This window comes from Rhinatrema bivittatum, chromosome 2 (genome assembly GCF_901001135.1).
Source record: "Rhinatrema bivittatum chromosome 2, aRhiBiv1.1, whole genome shotgun sequence".
NCBI classification, from domain to species: Eukaryota; Metazoa; Chordata; class Amphibia; order Gymnophiona; family Rhinatrematidae; genus Rhinatrema; species Rhinatrema bivittatum.
Genome location: NC_042616.1, coordinates 635838503 through 635865804, shown reverse-complemented (window position 1 = coordinate 635865804; position 27302 = coordinate 635838503). Strand labels below are relative to the sequence as shown.

The window sequence follows — 27302 nt, the reverse complement described above, 5'->3', positions numbered from 1 at the left end:
CTCAGCAAATCAGAGAAAATATTCATAGATTGTATTAAAATTATTTATTCATTTTTAGCCGGGCAAATTCCTGCTCCTCTGACCTTCTAAACCAGCCTCTGTTTGGGTTATGATCCTATAGGCCTTCATTTGGAACAGCCTAGACATTTCAGCTCATTTTTACCTATCCTTTTTCGAGTCTTGCCATTACAGGCGCATCTTGGCACCATTTCCCAGATTATGGATCCCACCAGAACTTGGTTCAAAAGCACTGAACAGTAGGTGTCACTGTTGAGTGATAGCTGCTGGTACTGCCTTCTTCTTGTGAATTATGAATACTGCTTGTGTAGAAGAATGATGCCAATGAACAGTGTTGTCAGTGATTGTTTGGGCTGATTCCAAGAACCTTATTAAAAGGTGCACAAAAGCTCATGACTCAAAACAGCATAAACAGCAAGGCAAAATGGTAACAAAATATTTCAGAATAATATAGTATCTTGATAGTTTAAAGCAGCAAAAATACATAAGTTGGCAAATGAATGTTCATAAGTGTATTTTAAAATATTAACTTACATGCATAAGTGTTGGCCCCTCCCGGAAATGCACCTAGTCCTTCCCTTTTTTATGCAAGTATATATGTGTGTGCAAAAGTGAAAATGTATGTATTATTTTTTTACTTTTAGAAAATATGGACTACGCAAGTAGATGCTACTTATGCACATATTATTTTTTTATTTTTTAATGTTTTTGTGTTCTGATTGTATGCTTTTATTGTTTTAAGTTCATGTTTTATGAATATTTTACATGTAATCTAGGGTGGATTACATTATTTGGACGTGGCGGAATATACATTTAAATAAATAAATAATAATAAAGTCTATGCACATTTTTACGCATGTAATGTTTTGAAAATTCACCCATAGTCTTTATTAATTTTTTTTGTGCAAGTTTTGAAGTTTTTGGAGTGTTTTTCTTTTCTGGCTCAAAATAATTATAATTTATTGAGTGGACGATTCTGTCAGAATCACTCTTTACATCGATTGAGCCTTTTCCACTCCTGTTTATTATTTTTGTCATTTTGTTTTTGGGGGTTTTTTCTTTATAAAATATTTATATTGTTTCAATGATGTCATATTGTGCTTAGTCATCCCTACTATTTGTATTTTTGGGGTTACATCTGCTGCTAATAGAATATCTGCACTTGGTTTACATGTTTGAAGGCTAACATGGAAAACTATAAATACCTAAGTGGAACAGAAAATGAACCCTACCAATTAACATCAAGTCAGTTATTTACAACTGATGACTACATTAGATCTTGTACTTTAGCTGACTGACATTGTCTCCACCCAAAACTTTTAGTTTCTTCACTCTAGCTGGTAAGCAGTGCCAGACTCTTATCTATCAAATGATAGCCATGACTTTCCGGACCAAAACTGGAAAAAGATTAGCTCCCTCCCTACTGAGATAAATCACTTCCCCGTGTTTTCATTACAGACATTAACATTTTTCATGTGGTTTTTGCTGTGACTAGGCAGTGAAAGCGCATTACTAGAAAGATAATTAATTACTCAATAATACAAACTTAAAGAAGTATTCCACCCTTCTATAAAATCACCCTAATTTTATGGTTTCCTGCTGCCTAAAATTAACAAAAGTACCTTTCAATCTCGAAAATGATAGCAGAACATTACATGTTGATTTTATGCTTTCTAACTTAAGGAGAATCATATTAAAATAATATGAAAATGTTCTGAATAGGGTGTAATGCTGGAAATATGATTCACAATTATTAATGTACTTTAATGCACAGATAAAGTATTGTGAGTATGAGTATTCTTCAAAATAAGACTTTTTTGAGAGCATTCCCTTTAAACATTATAGGTGCTCAGGGCAGATAACAAAAAAACATACAGAGGTCCATTTTCAGCCATGGTGCGGCTCAGCTAGTTAAGCGGGTTAAGTCTAACTGGCTAACTTTAGGACAGCTCTATGGGCTGACCAGAGTTAGTCGTATTGGTTAAGCAGCTAGCTCTGAATATCAGAGCCACATCTCTACTTGTAATCTGGATTGGCCACTGTTGGAAAGAGGATGCTGGGCTTGATGCACCCTCAATCTGACTCAGTATAGCACATTCTTAAGTTTCATAGTTAAACCAGGTAAATGCTGTGGATTTTTAGTGTAAAGCTTTGTGTCTACCTATATATTGAAAATGTCCTCACAAACTGTGCTCTGTTATCACTTGGATCTCGACTGTGGCTCTGTCAGTCGAGGGTGGTTAACAATATTTTAGCAGTCTTTATACATATGGAAGTTTCCTTTTCTGATGGTCTGTACTCCCACAAAAGATGAGAGAGAACGAACCCTTCTTCTCTTATAGCACCCTCCTCCGTGTCTTTAGGTACTTATCTCTGCAACCAGGGTCAGTGAAGATCAGAGGGAAATTCCAGTAAATCCACTCTCCAGCTTTCACATTCTGGTTGACCTCTCAGTCAAAGCACTGAGCTCCTAAGACCTTTTCCTCAAGGACTTCTTGATGTCCTGCAGCTCTCTCAAGCAGGCTGCTGAGCTGCTCACATCTCTCATCTTCCCTTGCTCTGCTTTCATCTCCAGAATCCAGGCAAATTCAAAGACAACAAAAGGCTCAGTTTCTCTTTTTCTTAATCTGGATTGGCTGAGCAGAGTCTCCAGTTACTTCCTGGTCTCTCTCCAGTTTTCATTAGCTCACAAAGTCAGGTGACTTCATGCACTCCATTTACTATCACTATTTTAAGGGCAGACGCCGCTGCGATGAAAAGCAAAACTAGTCACAAAATGACTGTGGTCCTGCATCCTGCGGGTGACTGCATCATCAAATAAAGTTGCCCTTGATCTTAATGGGCACAAGGCAAATATTCTGGGTATCCGTGAAGTGTTTACCAGCCCACTATTTTCCAGGTTTGTTAAATGGATCTGCAAAGCAGAATACTCCCTGCAATGCAGACATTGAATATTTTAACCCTTAAAAAGTTCCTGCAGTATCTTTTTTCATGCAGTTATGGGCAGCGTGAAGTTCCTGGCACATTACTGTCCTTTAGGCATTTTGTTGCATAGGGAAAGGTTACAGTTTTTATCATATGCCCAATTTCTTGTCCCAGCACAACATAAGTTCAAGGAGGTAGGGACTCAAATTTGGGAACCCTTTCATATGTACTTCTTACAAGTGACCCAGCTCAGTCACTGTTAGGGACATGATATTGGGTTTCATGGACCATTGTTCTGACCCATATGGCATTTCTTAACTTCTTATGTTCTTATTTTAATAAATAATGTACAACAGTTCCTTTTGGGGATGACTTAAATTTGTTGTACAGTAAAATGAGGAAATCGGAATTTTTATAAAGAGGAATAACTTTTTTATAAAGAGGAAGTCCATTACCTGCTATTAATTAAGTTGACTTAGAAAATAGCCACTGCTATAACTAGCAACAGTAGCATGGGATAGACTTAGTTTCTGGGTACTTGCCAGGTTCTTATGGCCTGGATTGGCCACTGTTGGAGACAGGATGCTGGGCTTGATGGACCCTTGGTCTGACCCAGTATGGCATGTTCCTATGTTCTTAACTCTTTGCACTATACAGTAAGTTTTCTGTAGGGCATGTACTTTAAAGCCCACACAACCCAGTCAAATTTCAGATGCAAAGTATTTGCATCCATTGTTTTGTTATGTTATCTTAGCTTTATTTATCTGCTGACCCTTGTGTTTGAAGATTGACTTGTTATGCAGCTAAAAGTACATGCCTGCAATTCAACAGTGTTAAACAATGGTATAATGTATGTGAGCAAATGGCTTACCAATCGTGCATGCCTGGAACCTCTAGAATGTTTCTTTTTAATGCAACTAAATGTACATGTTGTAAAAGTACTTGTTAACATTGTAAACACACACATTGTAAAATTATTTGAGTACTTTCAAGCAACTGAAAATCCAATTTTGCAAATTCAGCCATTCTGCACATATAACTCTTTATAATATTATGGGCATAGATCTCAACTCAGCCTTTGAAAATGAATTATGAGGCTAATATTCAGTGTTCCTTAGCTGAGTAAGTAGGGACTGGCTAACTGATGGTGACTGAATATTTGCTCCTGTTCAGTGGCTGTCCCCTAGCTGCAAAACTACTTATCTAGCTAAGTAGTTATTTATTTTCTGCCTCTCAGCCTCTTCAATGCGGATTAAATCCAGGTACTATAGGCATTTCCCTGTCACCAGAGGACTCACAGTCTAACTTTGTACCTGAGAATGGAGAGTAAATTGACTTGCCCAAGATCACAAGGAAAAGCAGTAGTGAGAATTGAACCCTGGTTTCTAGCCTGCTGCTCTAACCACAAGGCAACTCCTCATTTACAGATAAGTGATAAACGGGATATGGGTATTCTGGGGAAGAGCTTCTTGTCAGGCTAACATAGCTGGATAAGTAGCAATATTCAATAGCAGGTCTAAAGTTAACCAGATAAGACTTATCCAGCTATTTCATTGGAGATATTATTCAGTAGCATAGCATGCTGTTGAATATCCCTTGCAAGTCAGCTGGATAAGTATTGTCTGGCTAACTTACTTCAACATTCATCTTTGAATATTGAGCCCTATATCTATAATCAATCAAAATTTTAATCTGAGCAGTTAACTGCCAATACCATTAGGACTATATATCATATTCTGGATTAGGACCACATGGTCCTAATCCAAAATCCAAGTTCATTTATCTGTTACCTGTTTTTCTTTTACTAGTTCTTCTTGGGCACATATTAAAAAGTTGATAGGCGAGGTATAACTCTTCTGACAATCACTTCTGAGATTTTCTTTAAAAAAGTTCAGTGCTTAATCCTTAAGAACTGATGCTTGACCATTTGACATGACATAGCTCATGCATTTTAGAATCCTGCATCTATTAGCTTTGGACAGACTAAGCAGAAAGCAAAGTCTGTATATCATGCTGGCTACTATGTGTCCCAGTGGTTAGAAAGAAGGTGATGACTGATTTATCTGACAGTGGTTAAGACATTTGGTTCAGTGGGTACCCTCCTTGTAATTAGAGGTCATAGTTAAATGGTAAAATGACAGAAATATAAATCATTAAGAATCCTTAAAATATATAATATAATACAGTTTCATCTGAAATGAATAGCAATGAATATTTGGTAATAGATAGGAATCAGTTATTTAGCCAAACATTTCTCAGTCAGAAGCACTGTTGAATTTAATTTTAATCTTTTGAAGCCCTGTTTGGTCTCACAATTTTATCTGAAGTGGCACAAGCCAAATCAGCACATTATTCAGGGTTTTGAACTTAGACAATAAATTATTCCAGGAATAATCAATTTTGAGACTTGAATGCTGCAAGTCAGTTGTATTTCCAGGATATCCATAATGAATATTCATGAGATGCATTTGCATGCACTGCTTCACTGCATGCAAATGCATCTCCTGGATATTCAATATTGATATCCTGAAAGCCTGACTGGCTTGCCGCATTCAAGGACTGGAGTTGCCTACCTCTGAATTATTGAATAATCAAAATTCTTTTACCTTAAGTTAGCTTCAGTTAAACTTAGTGGATTAAATGTAAACTGGCAAGTTAATTGATTTGGATTAAAATAATCTTATTTTGAAAAATTCACTTAACTAGTCTGATTCAGTCCTTTCCCACAGATGATAATGTTTTGTACTTTAATTTATATAAATTATACTTAGGCTTCTGAATTTTGGTTGAACAGGAAAATCCTGATAAAACACCCCACTGGGAAAATTATGTTTTTCAGTTGCAACCAAAAAACCCCAAATGTAGACATTCCTGGTGGAACTCTGATGACATCATCCGACCTCTGTGAGCCATGGCTATGTCCCATAGAACAGTGGTTCTCAACCTTTTTTCTGTCAGGACACACCTGACAGATGGTTCTTACATACGTGACACACTGAACACATGACCATCATAGGGCTAAATGTAAAAGTACAGTTTGCATCCACAGGAACCCCCCCCCCCCCCCCGACCCACATTTATGAATGTAAATCAGAATTATGACATTCCCCGTACAACTTACCTTACAAAAAAGATATTCTGGTTCTAGTGTCATCTCAGTAACAGCTAGGGATGTGTAGAAGGAAAAAATTATTTTCGATTCGGTTTTCATTTCGCGGGACCCAAATTCCTTGCATTAGTTTCATAGGGGGGAAAACCAATTCATTGATTAGTTTTATTCATTGTCTGTTTTCCCATTAAGAGGAAAGGTGAGACAGGGTGAGACATTTAAATATCTCAAAGGTGAGACAGAGTGAGACATTTAAATATCTCAAAGGTTTCCATGCACAGGAGATAAGCCTCTTTCAAAGAAAAGGAGGCTCTAGAATGAGGGGTCATGGGATGAAGTTGAAAGGAGGTAGACATGAATAATATTAGGAAATATTTATTTACAAAGAGGGTGGTGGATACATGGAACGGCCTCTCAGTGGAGGTGGTTAGACAAAAATTGTACCTGAGTTCAAGAAATTATGGGATAAATACAGGGGATCTCTAAGGAAGTGATGAGAATTATAAAGCTAAATTCATTGGGCAGATGGACAGACTAGATAAGCCTTGCAGCTCTCATGTTTATCTCTTTCTATGTTTCAAATAAATAGGCCAAGAAAGTATGCATTTTCTTGCATTAGAAATATATGCATGTATTATCAGGGGAGAGATCATTAGCTTCTCCTCGCAAAGACATAAGGATCTACAGCGGAAGGAAATTTCTCTGGAATCTCAGATTTTAAATTAGAGCAGAAGCACATCAAATCTAATGATCCCCTAATCCATATGACATTATATGCTGAAATATCAATACAACAAACTGCGGAGTCATTGAGATAAGTCCCTACTTTTAAAAATATTGAGATATTTCTTAGAATAAAATAAATCTGGGAGATTGTTAGCAGGTTATTTACATGGTAAGAGAGAATACCCAAGGACTGCCATGCTACATTCTACATCGGGAGTGATAGTAACAACTTCAGCTGACATTGCTGATCAGTTTCAACAATTCTATCTCAAATTATATACGTCAGATTCACATAATGATTCTTCCCTTTTTACTGATTTTCATTCAACTCTGGAGCATCCCTCCTTGACCACAGAGGAGAGGATCAGACGTGACTCTCCAATCACTCTATTGGAGGTCAGGTCAGTAGTGCTCTCTCCTTATTACAGGCCCGAAAGAGTATAGATGCCTTCACAGTGGAATTCTACAAGGCTGTCTCAGATCTACTCACTCCCAAATTGCTTTCTTTATATTGCAAATATACAATCAAATGAATGAGAGTCTTTTATATAATTTACACAATACAAATCTTCATATATTAACTTACAAGTTACCTCATATAAAACACACATTCACACCTCATTCATACCTTAAAATCAACCATACATATGGAAAAATACCTGTACAATATATCTCAACAATGATAAATACATGTATGTGGCATAAATGTTACATACATACATATAACACATATATGTTCTTTACATCTCACATATATGTAAATGACAATATATTGCATATATATTCCTTATGTGCCCTTTTAAACAATTTCTTCCAACTGCCAACTACAATGTTATTTCCTCATCAAGATTTTGTTTATTATTGACTTTATGTATGAAGTTTTTTTCTCATCTGTTTCCAAAATATTGTTCACACATTCACATAAGATCCTCTTATTACATTTCCTCTACGATGTTATTTCCTCATTTAATTCTTTTTCATTAAAGGTTTTTTTTCCATCAAGATCTTTTCTCATGTCTTTCTCACAATGTCATTCTCGTATTCACATAAATTCCTCTTTATGTTCCCGATTCCTTTTCACATTCCCTTCCCTATAAGGGACCCTCATTTCACCTTTAAGGCTTCATCAGGGGAACAATACCATCTAAAAATAAAATAGATATTTGCTAATTTACTGATACTTAAGAAACGACCAAGTCACCACTAATAAAAATGGACTACTGACCCGACTCTTCATTACTGACTTTCTTCAAATCAAATGCTCACACGGCTCACTCCATAATCATACAAATCGAAATGTACCACAATTCAATCATGTACCAACTGAAAAAATAAGACATATTTCACAATTACAACTTGTTACATGACTACAACAAATGCTGACAATACATGAACACATACCCAAAAACTCACCTCTATACCAAGAGACACTGATCTGACTCGTTCCTTCACAAACGCCTAACTCACGGCGTGCTGTTGAAGTGAAACTTGCCGCACATATCTGATGCTACTTATGCTCAAATTTATCCAACCAATAGACAGGCATGCCAACATATGACTCAGCACGTAATGTCAGTGTAATAGCGTCACAACCATGACATGTCATCTGAACTAAAAGTGATCACTAAACAATATTACTAAATCTTTCCTTAGCAATACCATTTTGTTGATTAATGTGAATTACAAAATCTTTACTAAAATAGTAAACTTTTGTCTTAGCTTAGTGCTTATTAAACTCATACACATAGATCAATCTGGTTTTATGAAAGGGCGCTTAATTAAAGATAATGCCATTTATTTCATAATTTAATTTTGGTTGCCAAGGAAATTCCAGAACCACCAGTAGTCATTTTGTTGGATGCTGAAAAGGCCTTTGACCATGTCAAATGGGATTATCTGGAATATCTGACTGCTGTCCTACAATGGTTTTGATTTGGGCCTTCCATTGTTTCTTTAATTGCTTTGCTATACCATCAACCTATCTCTTTTTTATCGATTAATGGAACTTTGTCTAAACCAAATTCTTTGCAGTGCGGGACCAGACAAGGATGTCCTCTTTCCCCTCTACTGTTTAACATTTCCCTTGAACTCCTATTGCTTTCTCTTTGCCAAGACCAGTCTGTATTGGACATCAAGGTTAAAGATGTCGAGTATAAACTATCATGAAAACTAACTTCTTATGTGTAATGCTGAGTATGGACTATAAATAATCTTTATGTTCAAGCAATCATCATAAAGCACTGGGTCAGTGTATGTTTTTCTGGTAACTCAAGAGCAAAAGCTTCTGGGTGCTTAAAAGGATATAATCATCATTTGCTTGGAAACATTATCTGAACAAGAGTCTCACAAACATTTGTAAGCAGAGCTGTACTTATCTGCTAGATTCCATTGATTGCTGAAATCGGATGGCAATGTGTTTCTGCCAAGTGAAGTGCTGTATGCTTAAATTGAGTTAACAGAACATGACTGCTTGTGGCTCTGTTCCTGTATAGATGAATAACACTGAATGTATAGATGAATGATCATGATCTTGACAACCAGTCCAACTTTAAAGGCGCATTAAGATTTATGGAAAGATCTATGAAGAAATACTGCTTACCTCGATATTTGTTGTGGTCAGCGCCATTGTATCTAGGGATGTGCAGAAGGGGTGGATTCGTCCGATTCGGTATTCATATTCGTCGAGTCCCAAATACATTGCATTCGTTCAAGGGGGGTTTTCTTATCAATTCTGATGAAACTTCTGGAGAGCAATCATCAGAACAAGAAAAGAGCTCCAAGGTACTTAGACTGTGGCAAAGTGGCCCCAAAGTGGCATGAATAGCCTAAGGCACTGTAAAGGGGGAAAGGGGTACCAGAAGTGGCAAGATTGCTTTAACAGAGACACAAAGCAGTAGCGAAAGTGTCAAAAACACACCACAGCTTCAAAAGAGAGCACCGATAACAGATGCATGAACCCTCGAAAGCAGCATGACAGGCAAAATGGCAAGACAAGTGGCATTAACATCCTACAGCACAATGAAGGGGGTACATAGCAAGCAGAAATACTAGCACCAACACACTGAGGAACCATGATAGTGGCAAGAACACCACAAGGAGTTGAGTGAGTCATCTGGTGTATGGCAGCAAGGCAGAGTGGAAGAAAGCTGATAGGGGCAAGACAGGCTGGCAGAGCGGACATAGTCTGGCACCTGTGGTTTAGATAGGGGAAAGACAGGCTGGCCTCAGGGAGAGTTCCCTTTCCTTTGAGCAGGAAAGGGCTCCCTAGAATAGGTTTGCCCCTAGAGTGGGGTGTTTCCATTGGTGTCTAGTGAGCTCTCGCTGTTGTTTTAAAATCTGGTGGACATACAAACAAGAACATTCAAGGCAGAGGCGGAGGAGGTTTCCATGTGAACAGTGGTTCAACATGGGTCAGCAGTTGTTAAGAGATTTGCTGGCTACACCCTGGGAGAGTTCCCTTGTTCCCTTTCCTTTGAGCAGGAAAGGGCTCCCCGCAATGGGTTGGCCCCTAGAGTGGAGCACGAGCTTTCAAAGTGTGGCGATGTGGAGAAGGTCTCACTGTGAACAGTGGTTTAACATGGGTCAACAGGTACTAAGAGATAGGCTGGCCGGCTACCCCGGGGAGAGTTCCCTTTCCTTTGATCAGGAAAGGGCTCCTGGATGGTCAGGCACAGCATTAGAGGTCAAACCTTCATAGGGGCATAAAGCCTGGATGGGCAGGCACAGCATTAGGGGTCAAACCCTCATAGAGATGTAAATCCTGGATGGACAGGCACAGCATTAGAGGTCAAACACTTTTAGGAACATAAGCCCTGGACGGACAGACACAGCATTCGAAGTCAAAACCTTTTAGAGACGTAAAGCCTGGACAGACGGGCAGAGCATTAGAGGTCAAGCCCTTGCAGGGACGTAAGGCCTGGATGGAGAGGCTTTACGTCTATTGGTTCGGGATTTGTTTTCAGCTCACTGCGGGAAATTTCATATTTTATTCGGGGAGACCCGAATTTCGTTTTAGAGCACACTAACAGGGTTAGTGCGCACCAACTCCCCGTTAGTGCGCACTAAACCCGAAAACAAATTTTTCCCGAAATTTCAGGAAAATTTCCTTTGGGTTTCGTGCTCCCCGAACCAGGATGAATGCACATCCCTACTGTATATGACATTCATAAATACCTTAGCCAGTGTTTCAGAGACATCAGCCCCTGAAATGCATCATGGGAGCCTTAGGCTCCTGAAGTTAAGATGGCAACCCACCTGTCCTATTTCACCACTCTTTTAATTCTGATTTTCTTTGTCAAACCAGGCATCAAACAATTATCAGATATTTGAGGAACCTACATCTGTTATGTTTTGCAATTTGTTAAACCTCTTTTAAGTTATGCTTTCCTTTGCTAATGTGATCGCTTCCTTAATATAGAAACATAGAAACATAGAAATGACGGCAGAAGGAGACCAAATGGCCCATCTAGTCTGCCCCGCAAATTACATTCTGTATAAGACCTCTTCCTTCCTCTTCCCTCCACTGTTTTCTCTGAAGTACTTTGCACATCCCATTCCTTGCTGTTTTTCACTATTATCTTTACTAAAGTGTTTTCATGTAATGCTTTAAATGCATTGTCAAAGAAGAATTCCATTACCTGGCTTTCCCACAATGACCCAATTTCATTTTCATTCTATTTTTTAAGCTACTTACACTGCATTTAAATTAAATTAAATTTTTAGAGAATGTGACTGAATGATTAAAGGACAATTTTGTAGAAATAAACAAGTCATGATTATAAAAAAATAATTTCATGATCTCCCATCTAGCTATCCATCAGTTCCTCTCTCTTCCTTTCAATCTACCTCTATCTCATACCTTCTTTCTTTTTTTCTTAGGATGAATATTCAAAGACATTTACATGCATAGAAAAAAGGGTTCATACACATACATTTTATTGTAAAAAGCTAATAATTTTATTGTAAAAAGTTACTAATCTCATTGTAAGAAGCTACTAAGTTCACCGTGCAAAGTATAATGATACATAATATCACAAAGCACAATAAGCTAGCAAAGCTCCAATGCAAATCAGGAAGTCTACACCGATAGACTCCTCCGTTACTCAGTAAACCGGAGTAAAATGTACGATGAACATCGGGATAGAAAAACAAATATATAAATAAATGGCTTGCTAAAAAATTGCCCAAGATTTATGTGTATAAAAGTATGCATTAACCCAACTAAGCACATACTTTTATGGGGGCAGAGCTGGGGAAGAGTTTGGATTTATGTGCATATATTTATTTTAAAATGTAACCACATAAATTCATATGCACAGACTGCACCAGCAAAGCGCAGATGTAATTTTGTACAGGTGAATTTGTGCACATTATATCACATAATTTTCATAGCAAATGTAAGCACATGTTTGCTTTATAGACTGGTATGACATGTTTCCCACAATGTTACAAAATTATCTTCCCTATTCCTCCTTCCTCTCAATCTATTTCTACCAACTATTTCAAACTCCCTTTCTTTGAATTTCCTCTCTCCTTCTCCTCCCCATGTACCAAAGGAAAGAAACTAACCTATCTGCCAGGACATGAAACCAGTTGGACCTCAATTGGTTTCTGCCCAGGAAAACAGAACAGTGCTTTAGCCCTTGAGTTACTAGAGAGCTCTGGTAAGTCAAGCATCCTGTGGGACATGATCCTGACATCTACAGCCAAAAATAATATCCTTGAAAGAGTGAACTAGTTTAGGGTAGAGATGTGGTTCGTTTTTCACCCGAGTTAGGAAATTCAATGAAATTTCCTAACTCGTTGTGGTTTCGGAGGCCCCGAAACCCGAAAAGAATTTTCCCCGACTTTTGGGGAAATTTCGTTTTTCGGGTTTGCATGGGGAGAGGGACACTTTTTTTTTTTTTTAATTAAAACCCACCCCAAACATTTAAATAAACTATAATACAACACCCCCCCCTGATCCCGATCCCTCCCCAAGACTTACTAAGTACATCCCTGGTGGTCCAGCGGGGTCCCGGGTTCCATTTGCCCTCCGTGCCCATGCTACTTGCAAGCTGTGTTCTTTAAAATGGTGCCGAATAGCCTCTGAACTACCATGTCACAGGGGCTACCGGCGCCATTGGTCAGCCCCTGTCACATGGCCATCGGCGCCATCTTGTGCTCCTGTCATGTGACTGGAGCTGACCAATGGCGCCGAAAGCCTCTGTGACATAGTATGGGCAAAGGCTATCGGCGCCATTTTGATTACTGGCAGCCGACAACAAAATCGCTTTCAGACCCCCGCTGGACCCCCAGGGATTATTGGCAAGCCTTGGGGGGGTCAGGAGGGGGCTCTTGACCTCCCCAAGGCTTGCCAATAATCCCTGGGGGTCCAGCGGGGGTCCGAAAGCGATTTTGTTGTCTGCTGCCAGTAATGAAAATGGCGCCGATAGCCTTTGCCCATACTATGTCACAGAGGCTTTCGGCGCCATTGGTCAGCTCCAGTCACATGACAGGAGCACAAGATGGCGCCGATGGCCATGTGACAGGGGCTGACCAATGGCGCCGGTAGCCCCTGTGACATGGTAGTTCAGAGGCTATTCGGCACCATTTTAAAGAGCACGGCTTGCAGTAGCACGGGCACGGAGGGCAAATGGAACCCAGGACCCCACTGGACCACCAGGGATGTACTTAGTAAGTCTTGGGGAGGGATCGGGATGAGGGGGGTAGTTTGTATTTATGTAGAAAACTGATTTTAAATGCTTGGGGTGGGATTTTAAATGCTTGGGGTGGGTTTTCTTTAAGCTTCCTTTGCTGTTTTGTTTTTTGGCCCGGTTTCGGGTTTCCTCGTTTCGTTTTTCAAAAAAACGAAACGAGAAAACCCGAAATTTACCACGAGGTATCCGAGTCAAAAAACGACCCGGCAGAAAAAAATGAAGCACATCTCTAGTTTAGGGCTAAGCTGTGCCACTAGAAGTTGTTTCCAGCAACTCAAAGGCTACCTAGTTATCACTGCTTCAGAAACTAGCTCTGTTATTCCTGCTTCCAATATCTCCAGCATGCTTGTCTTCAATAAATCCTTTGTTTCTCTTTCCTGCAGCTCTGCTGTTTTGGTTTCCAGTTTTCTTTTTTAGCGTGCCTGTCTCCAGTAAACCCAGTGTTCCTATCTCTAGTATCTCCTCCATTCTTGTTTTTAGTGTCTCTTTCCTCTTAATCATCTCAACTGATAATATGGAATTCTGATCATGGCATGATCTTACTACATATAATTTCTATAACACTGTTAGACATATAGAGCACCGTGTTTCTCTTGTTAGCTTTAGAGGTCTAACCCTGCCCTTCTTGGTAAGCTTCTTGAGAACCTAGTGTTATCAGACTTTTTTCATAATGGCATCAATCACTGAGGAGGGCAGGTTCATCTACTTCATCTCCAGGCCCACCTCACAGCCTATTGAAAGCTATGTACAGCACAATATAAAACTTGACTACAGGATCAAATACAGTTAGAATATGGACTGCCATTATATTAACACAATATTTAAGAGACAATTCTGAGAAAAGCCTCATTCCCATTGGATTGTTTCCAAAACCTGAGCCTAACTAGGTAACAGAGCTTTGAAGTACAACTAAGCATTTTAAAAGTGTCATTCTCTCTCCAATGGATTGGAGGCATAGGGAGAGTTTAAAAGAAGAGAGAAAATGGGGGGAGGGTTGAATGAAGGAGGGAATGAGATAGAAGAAAGGTTTGGGAAGGAAGCCAAAAGATGTAAAGAGGCATGGGGAATGAGGGAGAGAAATGATGCAAAGTAAGATACATGGAGAAAGAGATGGGAAGCAGGAAAGGAAAAAATATACAAGGTCAGAGTGAGGAATAAATAAAAGAATATTGTAAAGGATTTGGAAAAGTAAGAGATAGATGGAAATCAGGGATGAGGAGAAAATAATGAGAATTGTTAATGGAGGAATGGGGAAACATTGAGATGCATGGGAGATTTGCAAGATGCTCATGTGATTGCAGTATTACTGTGCAGTTGCCTGAATCCTATGATGCCCTAATAAATGCATTAGAATCCAGACTAGAATTTGAATTTAACCCTGGAATATGTGAAAGGGAGACTCATAGATGAATTAGTTCACAGAAATGACAGATTAAAAGGAACAAAGGCAAGCATCAATTCTAGCACTGCAAGGCTGCTATGCCTGTGGATGGAAAAAAATAGAAAAAATATTTTCAAACTGCTCTTGCTACAGGGAAAGGGACTGGTATACAAGAGCAGCTAAGAAGTGCAAAAGCCCCTCACACAACAGGGAGTAAAGCCTATGAACAGGCATAGCCTGGGAAAGACAGAGATAGCTTCTCAAAAGTGGGTATAGACAATGGGTAATCACAACCCAAGCTGTGTTATCACTGCAAAGGGGTGAGCCAATTGATGAACTGCCCATGCCTGAAACATGAACGCCAACAGCCATTAGCTTAGGCAATAGAAGCAGATGAATGAGCAAGCAGAATTGCAGTCTGAAAGTCCCTGAGAGAAGCAATATGGAAGTCTTGTATATTAATTCATGTGCAATCAGCCACATGAAAAAATAATAAAGATTTTGTCTCAGACATCAATTACAATACAATGTGAAATATAAAGTGTACCTAGCAGATGAGAAATGCATTTCTGTGACATAGAAAGGAGGATAAATTACATGTGCTACCACATGTTGGATGCAGACACAGAATACTCATGAAAGATGTACTGATTGTGCCAGACCTGAAATGAAGCCTATTGTCAATGAAATGATTGGCAAGGATGGACTTTACAGTCCTCTTCCTCAAGAATGCATGCACATTCCCGTAGGTCAGTGTTTCCCAACCATTAGTGTGCCTTCAGATCTAAACTGGTGGGCCACGGAAAAGTCACCACTGCCTGGTGCTCAGATCCAGCCCAGCACCTGGACTCTGCTCTCAGCACCTCACAGCAAAAAGAGACTCTCAAACATGTATAAGCTCCTTTCTGAAAGCATGCATACCTCTTTTTCCTAGCTACAGCATGAGATCTGGAGTGTAGTATTTAATGGGCAACATGCAGGGCATGAATAGCTGGGCTCTATTTTGTTCAGAGCACATACTGCACATAGCACCTCTTGTCTTTCCCTTCCTGAGCCTCCTCCTTTGAGTCCTTTCAGCCTCTGACTTATTCCCAGGCTAAGTAAGATGGGGAGAGTGTGCACTGAGCACTGGATGTGATTTACTCTGGATGCTGCTGGTAGCAATATTTGGCAGCCATATGCAGCAGTCAAGCCATATGCAGCAGTCAAGGTAACTAACCAAGCCAGCTGCTCATACTACACTGACTTGTCCCTTCTCCTACACTTGTATACAGAAGATGGTTCAGGCGTGTCCCTCCCTCCCTCCTTCCTTCCTTTTTTTTTTTTTAATTCAGAAGAGAGAAGCTTTCAGTGCTTCTCTAGTTCTTCTAATAACCAAATCTGTGGAGGATGGTGTACAACATAACATAACATGTTTGTTAATGTAGATGTGGAAAACCTCTGCCTTAGCTGGTATCACTTGACTCTGTATGGGTGGGGCAGAGAGTGGAGGGGGACCAGAATGGGCTTCAAGATAGGATGTAACATGTAGTAATGAATTCAGTCTCTATCTTACTCCCTGTCTACTGTGCTGATCACATCAAAACAATCACCTGTACAGAACAATGTAATTTTATTGGGATGTGAATCGTTTTAGGACGATTAAAATTATCGTCCGATAATTTTAATATCGTCTTAAACCGTTATGGAACACAATACAATACAGATTCTAACGATTTATCGTTATAAATCGTTAGAATCGTGAGCCGGCACATTAAAACCCCCTAAAACCCACCCCCGACCCTTTAAATTAAATCCCCCACCCTCCCGAACCCCCCCCAAATAACTTAAATAACCTGCGGGTCCAGCGGCGGTCCGGAACGGCAGCGGTCCGGAACGGGCTCCTGCTCTGAATCTTGTCGTCTTCAGCCGGCGCCATTTTCCAAAATGGCGCCGAAAAATGGCGGCGGCCATAGACGAAAAAGATTGGACGGCAGGAGGTCCTTCCGGACCCCCGCTGGACTTTTGGCAAGTCTCGTGGGGGTCAGGAGGCCCCCCACAAGCTGGCCAAAAGTTCCTGGAGGTCCAGCGGGGGTCAGGGAGCGATTTCCCGCCGCGAATCGTTTTCGTACGGAAAATGGCGCCGGCCATACACGTATGGCCGGCGCCATTTTCCGTACGTAAAATGGCGCCGGCAGGAGATCGACTGCAGGAGGTCGTTCAGCGAGGGTTCCGGCGCCTCGCTGAACGACCTCCTGCAGTCGATCTCCTGCCGGCGCCATTTTCCGTACGGAAAATGGCGCCGCCATACGCGTATGGCCGGCGCCATTTTCCGTACGAAAACGATTCGCGGCGGGAAATCGCTCCCTGACCCCCGCTGGACCTCCAGGAACTTTTGGCCAGCTTGTGGGGGGCCTCCTGACCCCCACGAGACTTGCCAAAAGTCCAGCGGGGGTCCGGAAGGACCTCCTGCCGTCCAATCTTTTTCGTCTATGGCCGCCGCCATTTTTCGGCGCCATTTTGGAAAATGGCGCCGGCTGAAGACGACAAGATTCAGAGCAGGAGCCCGTTCCGGACCGCTGCCGTTCCGGACCGCCGCTGGACCCGCAGGTTATTTAAGTTATTTGGGGGGGGTTCGGGAGGGTGGGGGATTTAATTTAAAGGGTCGGGGGTGGGTTTTAGGGGGTTTTAATGTGCCGGTTTTTCGATTTTCGATTTTTCGATTTTTCGATTTTTCACGATTTTTAACGATTTTCACGATATTTTACCCCCCCAAACGGCAACAATACGATTCCCTCCCCCTCCCAGCCGAAATCGATCGTTAAGACGATCGAGGACACGATTCACATCCCTATAATTTTATATGTAATATTGATTATTTTTATTTATCAGTTTTCCAAGTAAAGAATCCTTGCATGCTACCACCGAAGAGTTCTGAGTCATTTCTGCTTCACAGTGTTCTGGAGGCATGGGACTTCTTGCTGCATACACCTGGTAGGAGAAAAATTCTATCACGCAGTAGAGCCTGCAATTCCAAATGCATGCCAAAGTAAAAAGCCTGTGCATGCCTGGTAACATTAAGTGCTTTTAGACTCCTAAATCACATCATTCAGAGTGCTGTAATGACACTGTACAAAATAAGTTTCATTGTTGAGTTTGCAAGAAGTTTCTAAGGACACTATGTTTATTCTTCATGCTTTGTTGACAGTACTGATACCAAGGTACTAAAACAAATATAAACAAAACTGAATCAATATTGCTGTCGGACTTATGTTAACTTGTTCAGACTGGAAGCCTGAAAAAAAAATGTCTATTGTGAAGCATGTTTGAAAAGTTTCATTCATTAGATCAGGGTAAGCAAACTTTCCATTCCTGCAATTAGTTTGCCCCCCCCCCCCCCACAAGATGGGTTACTATATATATATGACACACACACACACACATATTATATAGATAGATACATACACACACATATTCATCAGGCAGCCATACTGCTAACTAGTGGCTCACAGCCCCCATAGTTTTATTCATTGATATTAATATATATACAGATGAATAGATGGATATAAAGAATGAAAAAAATAATTATGAAGGTGTTAGATATTTCTTATGTCTCACAACAATGGACAAGGTGGATTTAGAGGGTTAGAGGACTAGTGGAACTCTTAGGGATGGTACAATCCCATCACTGCAACCTGCACCTTAGCATGCAGAGAGGTGGAAGCTGAACATAAGGATGTTTGCAAACAATGATCCAGTCATCCAGAAAGTGATAAATTGTAAGAGGGCCTTTCAAGACTGGGAGACTGGGCATCTAAATGGTATATGGCATTTAATGTGGACAAGTACAAATGCTGCATGTAGGGAAGAGGAACCCAAATTATAATTACAAGATGCAAGATTCGTCATTGGCAGTCAGCACCCAGGAAAAGATCTAGGCATCATCTAGATAATACGTTGAAATCCTCTGCCCAATGTGCAGTGGCAGCCAAGAAAGCAAATAAAATGCTAGGAATTATTAGGGAAGGAATGGCGAATAAAACAGAGAATATCATAATGCCTCTGAATTGCTCCATGGTTTAACCATACCTTGAATAGTGTGTGCAGTTCTGGTCACCACATCTCAAAAAAGATATAGCAGAATCAGAAAAAGTACAGAGAAGGGTGACCAAAATGATAAAGGGAATGGAATGATTCCCCTATGAGGAAAGGTTAATGAGGTTAGGGCTGTTCAGCCTGGAGAAGAAACGATTGAAGTGGGATATGATAGAGGTCTTTAAAATAATTAGTGGATTGGAACGGGTAAATGCAAATCAGTTGCTTATGCTTTCAAGGAGTATAAAGACTAAGGGACATACAATGAAGTTACTAGGTGCTACATTTAAAACTAATAAGAGAAAATATTTTGTTTTACTCATTGCATAATTAAACTCCAGAATTCGTTGCCAGAGGATGTGGTAAAAGCTGTTAGTGTAGATGGGTTTAAAAAAGGTTTGGACATGTTCCTGAGAAACAGTCAATAAATCATTATTATGGTGGTCTTGGGAAAATCCACTGCTTATCCAATATGGGGGGATGCTAATGGCCGACATAGGGAGGTCCATGCAGCCACTGGTGGATCCCATCTCACTGGCAGCTGAAAAATATCAAAACAGGTCATGTGGCCACCAGAGGAGCTCATCCCACTAGCGGCTGAGGTTGAAAGTGTGTTGTTCCTAAGCTTTATGAGCAAGTGGCTGTCACAACTTTATCACTCAGCTGCACACAGCAGGAAGATCGGCGGGTTATATTGGAGCTCATTCCATCATGGCCCAAAGAAAACAAGTTATCTCCAAACCTCCAGGTAATCCTTCTACTTTCTGGCTGCATGGCTCCAGAAGAAAAATGTTGTCAGAGTTGCGACAGCAGGAAGGAGGAGGAGCATGGCCCAAGTGCAGAAGAAGAGCAGCATTTGTGGCAAGGCTGCTATGGATCCCACCTCATGGCAGATGGAGAAGAACAAGGCCGCCACAGAGCCCATCCCACAGCAACCCTCGAAGAGTAGGCCCAGAAGCAAGAGGGAGTGAGAGCCTGTATGCTCGGAGAGACAGCATATGAGAGTCTTTGTGTGTGTGAAATACAGCATGTAAGTGTGAGAGAGCCTGTGTGTGTGTGTGTGTGTGTGTATGTGTGAGAGAGATAATGTGTGAAAATGAACCTGAGTGTGTGTGAGAGACAGCATTTGAGAATGAGAGCCTGAGTGTGTGTGAATGAGAAAGACAGTATGTGAGAATGAGAGCCCAAGTGTATGTTTGAGGGAGGAAGAGAAGAAGACAGTTGGAGAGAGAAGAAACAGAAAAAAAAGAATTGGCAAAAGACCAAGAAAGGGAATATGGAAAAAAAGCCTGTGACTAACTGATTAGAAAACCATGATCAGACAGCAAAGGTGAAAAAAAAGATTTTAGAATTTTTACTGATTGGCATATGTTGTCTTTGGGAATGTGCAAGAGTAGCATGTTCTCTGTGCTGATCTCACAATGCACAAGATCAGCATAGAGGAACTGGAAGCCCCGCAGATTTTAATACCTCGAGATCTGCACAGAGAAGACAGCAGAACGGGCTTCAGTGTCAATAGCAGCATTCGGTGCTTCCCCAATAGCCAAGCGGCAGCGGTGACAGTGGCAGCAGAGGAACGAGAGAGGCTCTGGGGCTGCTGGCAAAAGAAAGAGAGGCAGTGCCGGTGCAAGAGAGTCCAGCCACCCCAAGAAGTGAGGTCATCACCACATGTCTTTCTCTCTCCGAATTCAAAATGTACCTTCAAAATGTACCTCCAAATCTCTGAAATGCTTGTTGTCTCCCATGCCTGCCTCTCCTATGCCCGCCTCTCCAAACTCCTTCCTTTTCAAAAATATCTCCCCCACGTCACCCTGTGGCACCTGCCCACTTCCAGCACCTTAAGGCGACTGCCTAGATTGCCTAATGGTCCCGCCAACCCTGAAGAGAGGTGGTCTGCCTTCAGTGAATGGGAGTCTGCCTGGGGGTGTGCGTATGTGTGAATGAATGGGTGCCTGCCTTGGGGGTCTGTCTGTATGAGAATGAATGGATGCCTTCCTGGGGTCTGTCGGTGTGAAAATGGGTGCCTGTCTGGGTGTCTGTGTGTGTGTGAGAATGAATGTGTACATGCCTGGGGGTCTGTGTGTGTATGTGAGGGAGCCAGTGAGAGTGAGAGCGTGTGGGGGAGGGGGGGGAGAGAGGGTCTTAGAGCCTGTGCATGAGAGTGTGTCTGTGTCTGAGACAGAAAGATTGTGGGTGTTTATAAGAGCATGTATGTGGGTATGTGTGAGAGAGAATGGACAAGTGAGTATGTGTGAAAGAGAAAGGATAAGGTTTCTGTGCCCCCCTAGCCCTGTACTCCTCAACATTCTCATGGTGACTGGAAAAATCAAGAGTTCCAAGGAACGGGCAACAGGAGCTTTTTTTTTTATCCTTCTTAATTTTAATTATTGGGTGTTATTTGATATGTGTGCTGTTTTGAAATATTTTATTGGTGTTTGGGAAACTTAAAAATATATATATGATTTTAATTAATAGAATTTATTCTATTTTTCATTAGTTTTAAAATATTAGATATTAATTAGTATGGTTTTCCTATTCTAATTGATGCTTTATGTTTTTTGATTTTATTTGTTTTATAAGTATTGGTGGTTCTGTTTTTCATTGTTATACAGAGTCTGGCTTCTGGGGTTTTCTATTTCAGTTTTTGTCTGCATATTGCTGGTTCTAATTTGTGATCCTTTATACTGTATTTGGTGAGGGTCTGTTTCTGCTCTGTGCGTGTGACCAAGATGAGAGATTCTGCTAGCGTGTAGTGTGTTTATAGGGATCTATAGCAATCGGGTATGTTTTGTTTCCCCAGTAGGTGGTGTATTGGTGTTCTGGGACCCAGTGTAATATTTACCTGTGCTTTTTCACAGGTAGGGTTCTTGTTGTTTGAGTCCTTGGTGTATTACTGTTACGTTATAATAGGTTTGCTGTATAGATTTTTATTATCGTTTTTGCAGGGTTTTGTGTTAGTTCATAACATGTCTGGCAGTGGATGGTGTTTGTGCTGCTATTACTGTGAGGTGACACCAGAATTTGAAAATATTTTTTTTCTATGATGAGCTGTAAGGGAAACATCCAAACTCCATTGTTGTGGGAAGTTCTGTGGATGCACAGAGTTACAGAACTGGAGGTGCAGGATTTATATTGACATTCTGTCTCTTCCTAAATACATTCCAGACTTCACTCTCATAGCCATAGAATTAGTTGAATGAGGCTATCAAATAATTTTAATAATAGTTTAACTAGAAGTGTGAAACTTGCCAGCTTTTTAAAATTATGCAGACGAACCTTTGGATTTTCTTATTGAGACTTATTTTATAGCCAATTTTAAGGCAGGAGGGCCAGGCTGTAGAGGTGGGTGTGATGTGAGGAAATGCCATTTTGGCTTGCCCCACTCCCACCCCCCAAATTCTTCTGTCTAGAGATGCCACTGATTTTCTGAGACCTTTAGCATTAGTACAAGAAAGATGTTGGGGGGGGGGGGGGGAGTTGGAGAGGCTCACAAATGCATTGGCCCCCAGGTGCCAGAGATCCTTGGTACGCCATTGTCTGGATTGGCCACTGTTGGAAACAGGATGCTGGGCTTGATGGACCCTTGGTCTGACCGAGTATGGCAAAACTTACATTCTTTTGTTCTTATATCTTGAAATTTTATTACATCTGCTTGCATGTTCTGAGGGGAAAATAAAAAGAAGTTTCCATTTTATGCTTCTGCGTGAATATAACTGGCTATCTTATCCGGGTGTGTATAACTAGCTATCTTTAGGACAGCCCTATGGATGGCCAGATTTAGCCTCACAAAGTAACTGGCTAACTCCAAATATCGGTTCACTTACTGTATGTATTTTACTCTGTTGCGCTGCGATGGACGAGAGCACAGGCGGCGCTCTCCAGTGCGGGATGAAATGTGTGCCCTTGCGGTGAAACGTCCTTACCCTGAGCCTCAACCAAACCTGCACGCTTCCTTGAGACCACCAACACAATGGTGGTCTCTGAATGGCCCCCCGACCGTTCCAAGCCCTTTCGGACTGCCGCTAGCGAGCGGCGGGAAACAGCAGGTCGGACAGAGGAAAGGCAGACGAGGACAAGACACAGGATGAGGATTCAGATGAAGACTCAAGGCAGGTAAAGACTCAGACACTGGGCTAGAAGAAGGTTCAGGCGTTGAGGTAAACTTTGAAGGAGTGCTGCAATGCCACGCGCCCTACACACCCCAGCCGAGATGCAGCAGCAAGGCTGACATCAACTCAAATACATTAGAGTTCAAGATGGCAATAGGTACTGAAGAGAAGGACTGGAATCCAAGGAGAAGGACATCAAGACAAACAGAAGGTAACCGGCCAAAACTCCAAGTGGCCCCATCCTTACCTGAGCCTCAGGAACCCGGTGTGGTCGACGTATCATGCAGGTATCCCAAAGTTAGACTTGAAGACAGACCACAGGAGGGAAGTTCCGGAACCCTGAACATGAAGAAGATCAGATGAGAGTGAAGATCCAATTCGGTGCACAGATGGACGAGGAAGATCTTTGATCCGAGATGAAGGAGGTTCCAGACAGAGCACTAACACCCACTGCCAGGGAGGAGGCTGCGGTGGCCAGATCAGCCCTCAGGCTATTCACCGGAGCACTGCCCACCAGGGGCTAGGCGTAGCCAGAGTCCAGAGCATCAAAGGAAGAAGACAAGTCTCCAAGGCAAGGATCCAGGACATCCAGAACAGACTCCCCAGACACTCGATGAGGAGCAGCTGGGACAGACGAAGCGGATGTCCAGAAGACTCCAGACCCAGGAAGGCCAGACAGGAACATGGGTACCCTCAGCTCTGGAGATGGAGGAATCCCACCAGCGCCCTACACATCCCAGCCGGGGTGGTTGCGGACCACTGGGCCACCACGCACCCTACCAGCCCAGCCAGACTGGTCTTGGACCACAAGGGATGGGAAGACAGAACCTCTGGGCTGAAGCAGAACATCAGGATACTGAAGACATCAAGACTGGACAGAGACATCAGGATACTGCTAGAACAGAGACATCAAGACAAAGCTGGAACGGAGACATCAGGATAAGCCTGGAATGGAGACATCAGGATAAGGATGGAACGGAGATATCAAGGTAGTCAGGAACAAGGAATGGGATCCGAGGACAAGGATGCCAGGCAGGAGCAGAGATGAGGGATCCTCAGGAGGCCAGCTCTGAGAGGACAAGTTCCAGGGAGGAACTTACTCCTTGCGAAGGCAAGGAAGGACTGACGATGGAAGCCTTTTGTAACCTGAAGCAGGAAACACCTAGGGAGGAGTCAGGAAGGAACTACACCTGCACTAGCCCTTTAAGAAGGGCAGAGAGGCGCAGCTTCGCCCCTTAGGAGGATGCAGGAAGCAGTGCAGGACCCTGGATAGCGGCCCTGCTACGATATGGAGGGCTGCAGAGGGCAGGCTCCGGGATAGACGGCAGTCTCCCTGCTGCGAAGGATGCACCGTAGGCGGCTTCCTGCCACAGGAAAGGCCGAGGCTGAAGGCCTTTCTTTCCAGGTAAGGTTGGTGGCCTCCAGGCCACATGGAGATGCTAGTCAGTGGCATCCTGCCCAATACAGACACACCCCAACAGCTCCCTGCTGCCGGGGGAGGCAGCAGTGATGTCGGCAGACAACGGGCCGCTCAAGAGGCAGAAGCATGGCTCCCAGCCATGGGGAGAATTGCCAGTGACCTCCAGGCCATGCCGGAAGGGAAAAGCGCGGCTCCTGCCGCATGATAGGACTTTGGCGGTCTTCGGATCGCAAAAGGCTGCAGTAACACGGCTCCTGCTGCGTGTGCAATGCGTTGGTGGTCTCCGGGCCACAGAAGATGAAACAAGCACGGCTCCAGCTGCATGAGTGGCTGTTGGCAGTCTCCAGACCACGAAAGAAGGGGAGAAGAATGTGGAGAGGCGGCCTGTGGCTCCAAGAATATTTTCTTTACAGATACTTTTCTTCTAATCTGTTTATAAACACCGGAGATGATCTGCCCATTTTGAGGCTAGAAAGCAGGCGATTGTAAACAGCTATTCAGGATGGGCATTCACATTTTAAAATTGGGATTTAAAGCTTGAGCAGAAACAGCTGCAATTTGGCCACTAATGAGCACATAATGGGACTTTTGGGACCAGCCCAACTCCAAGGCACAAAAGGCATCATGAGCCTCATTGCAATATGAATGATCCTCATTGGATTTTTTTGGACTTGCAAAGTCACTTGGGTAATGACTATTGTCACTCACTCTTCTTCCCTCTTCTCTAACATCTGCTGTATATGATCAAAGAAAAAATGCATACAGGATGCCTATCTGCTATGCCTAGGAAGCCCAAATAGATGCTGTCCCCTTAAATGCTGGTAAAGTGCTACCCTAGTGATGGTGCTGAATACAATATAAAGTAGACAATTCCAATGGAGTAAAATACAGTTAAAGGAAAGAGGCTGATAAAGCCTGGTTTGCATGATTCTCGTCTATGATATGCAATATTATCTCAGTGCTATTATATATAGTATTATTAATGAGATTCATATTTTTACTTCTTTAGTCTGGCACATTAAAGCAATTGTAAGCATACTGCTTAGCAAAAAAATGTATCAACCATTACAATGAATATAGAAGACCCAATGATAATATTTCAAACTGATATGCAGTGCCTTGTATGCAACATTTCTATTTTCCTATTTCTGTTTCAACTTATACCCCACCTTCCCAGTTCAGAAAGGACTAGCCAGAGCAGCTTACAATAAGTTAAACAAATAAAATACCATTCAATTATCAATACATAATCACTATATATGCATAATAAAATAACACACATGATACCAACATGCATGCAGCCTGCTCTGCTAAGGATGCTCTAGCACAAAATCCAAACTCTTCCAAAGAGAAGGGGGAAGGGGGAAGGAAGAATGCTACTTGTGCTTGCTTGCCAACTACACTTGAATAAACTGAAACACAAAACAAAGAAAAGAGTGCCCAAACTGCAAAAGATGACAGCATGAGGTGGGTTTGTAACTTATGGCCCAGGAGTTTTTCTATTTTACGGAGAAGGATGATTACATCAGAACAGGTGATATTTAATAAACCCAAATATCATATTTCTGTCATCTGAACTATATGAAATGAACAGAATGCAAAATCTCCCACAGTACATTGTATTAACTTACACTATCAGCAATACTGCAATACAATGTTTTAGTTGGTATAAAATAGTTCCGCTGCACACTCTGCTACAAAATTGCAGTTCACTTTAATTTGCATGCAAATTTTGGCAAGCTCTGAGAGATGTAGAAATGCCTTGCATTATAGTCAGTGGTCAAAGTGAAAGAGCAGAAAGATTTTTACCTGACACGTCTAAGAAGCAGCGTGGCCTCAGTTACCGAGCTCCCCAGGAAGATTGCCCTCATGCAGTGACAAACCGTGGTAAGGAAAAGCAATGCTCTCTGCATAACTAATGTGAATGGTGATTCAGTATCATACTTTCTATCTCTGTGGAGAGTGGGTGTTGTATTATTTGTTATAAAGGAACTCTGATGTTTGTGCATTGCTAAGTATTACCTATAGCAACAGTAAACAGTGCATTCATAACTTAAACAAACTAATGTTGAGAGTTATTTGAAGCATCGTGACTGTTGTCTCTTGTTATCAATTTTACAGGAATACATGAATTGACAATAAAAGACGCTGCTGCATCATTTACTCTCTTTGTCAACATGCCCTGACACAAATACTGTTTTCTCCTAAAACCTGACCGCAGAATATGGATGGCTCAGACCGCGAAACATCCAGGGATACACCAATGGCAATATTTGGATTCTTCTTGTACCTTAACGATTATAAAATAATTTACTGTAAATCAGTCAATTGGCTCTATTCTTGACTGATTGCAGGGAAGTGGAGGGGGGAGGGGGGGCAGAGAGAGGATGAAAGGTCAGAACAGTTGATTGTTTTACCAAAGCTCACCATGAAGTAAAAGTACCTTAACCACAAACATTTACCATTGAGCATTATAAACAAAAAGGTGCCCAGCAGGTACTGTACAAGGCATCATCATCTTGTGGCTGACGAAGGCTCCTAATTTTATTTACAAAGAGGTTTTATTCTATTAACCAACAATATTTTACTCGTACTTATAATGGGAACACTTGCAGGGTCTTTTACCATTGGTGAAGAACGGTTATTTCTGCTAGTGGCATGGAAAATGTTATTTAGTTCAAATTTTTATAGTACTTGTTTTAGCTACCTATGTAACCATTTGCTCAGGGGTTCAATTCCTGATGATCTAAGAGTTCTCTAAACTGGTCAGTCAGTTCATGTAGTGGATCGTGGTTGAAAAAGTACTCAGATGAAAGAGGGAACAAATCCTCTTTGTAGTAGC

The 27302-nt window shown here is 41.6% G+C and overlaps 1 protein-coding gene across 1 annotated transcript in view; it reads right to left on the bottom strand.

Moving 5' to 3' along the window:
• LOC115085365 (lipoxygenase homology domain-containing protein 1) overlaps window positions 1-26390 on the bottom strand; it is a 462471-nt gene extending 436081 nt beyond the window's left edge. Inside the window, exon 1 of the mRNA XM_029591284.1 lies at window positions 26270-26390. The gene's annotated coding sequence lies outside the window, so the exon portion shown is untranslated. The remainder of the gene's footprint in view (window positions 1-26269) is intronic.
• Between the last annotated feature and the right edge of the window lie 912 nt (window positions 26391-27302).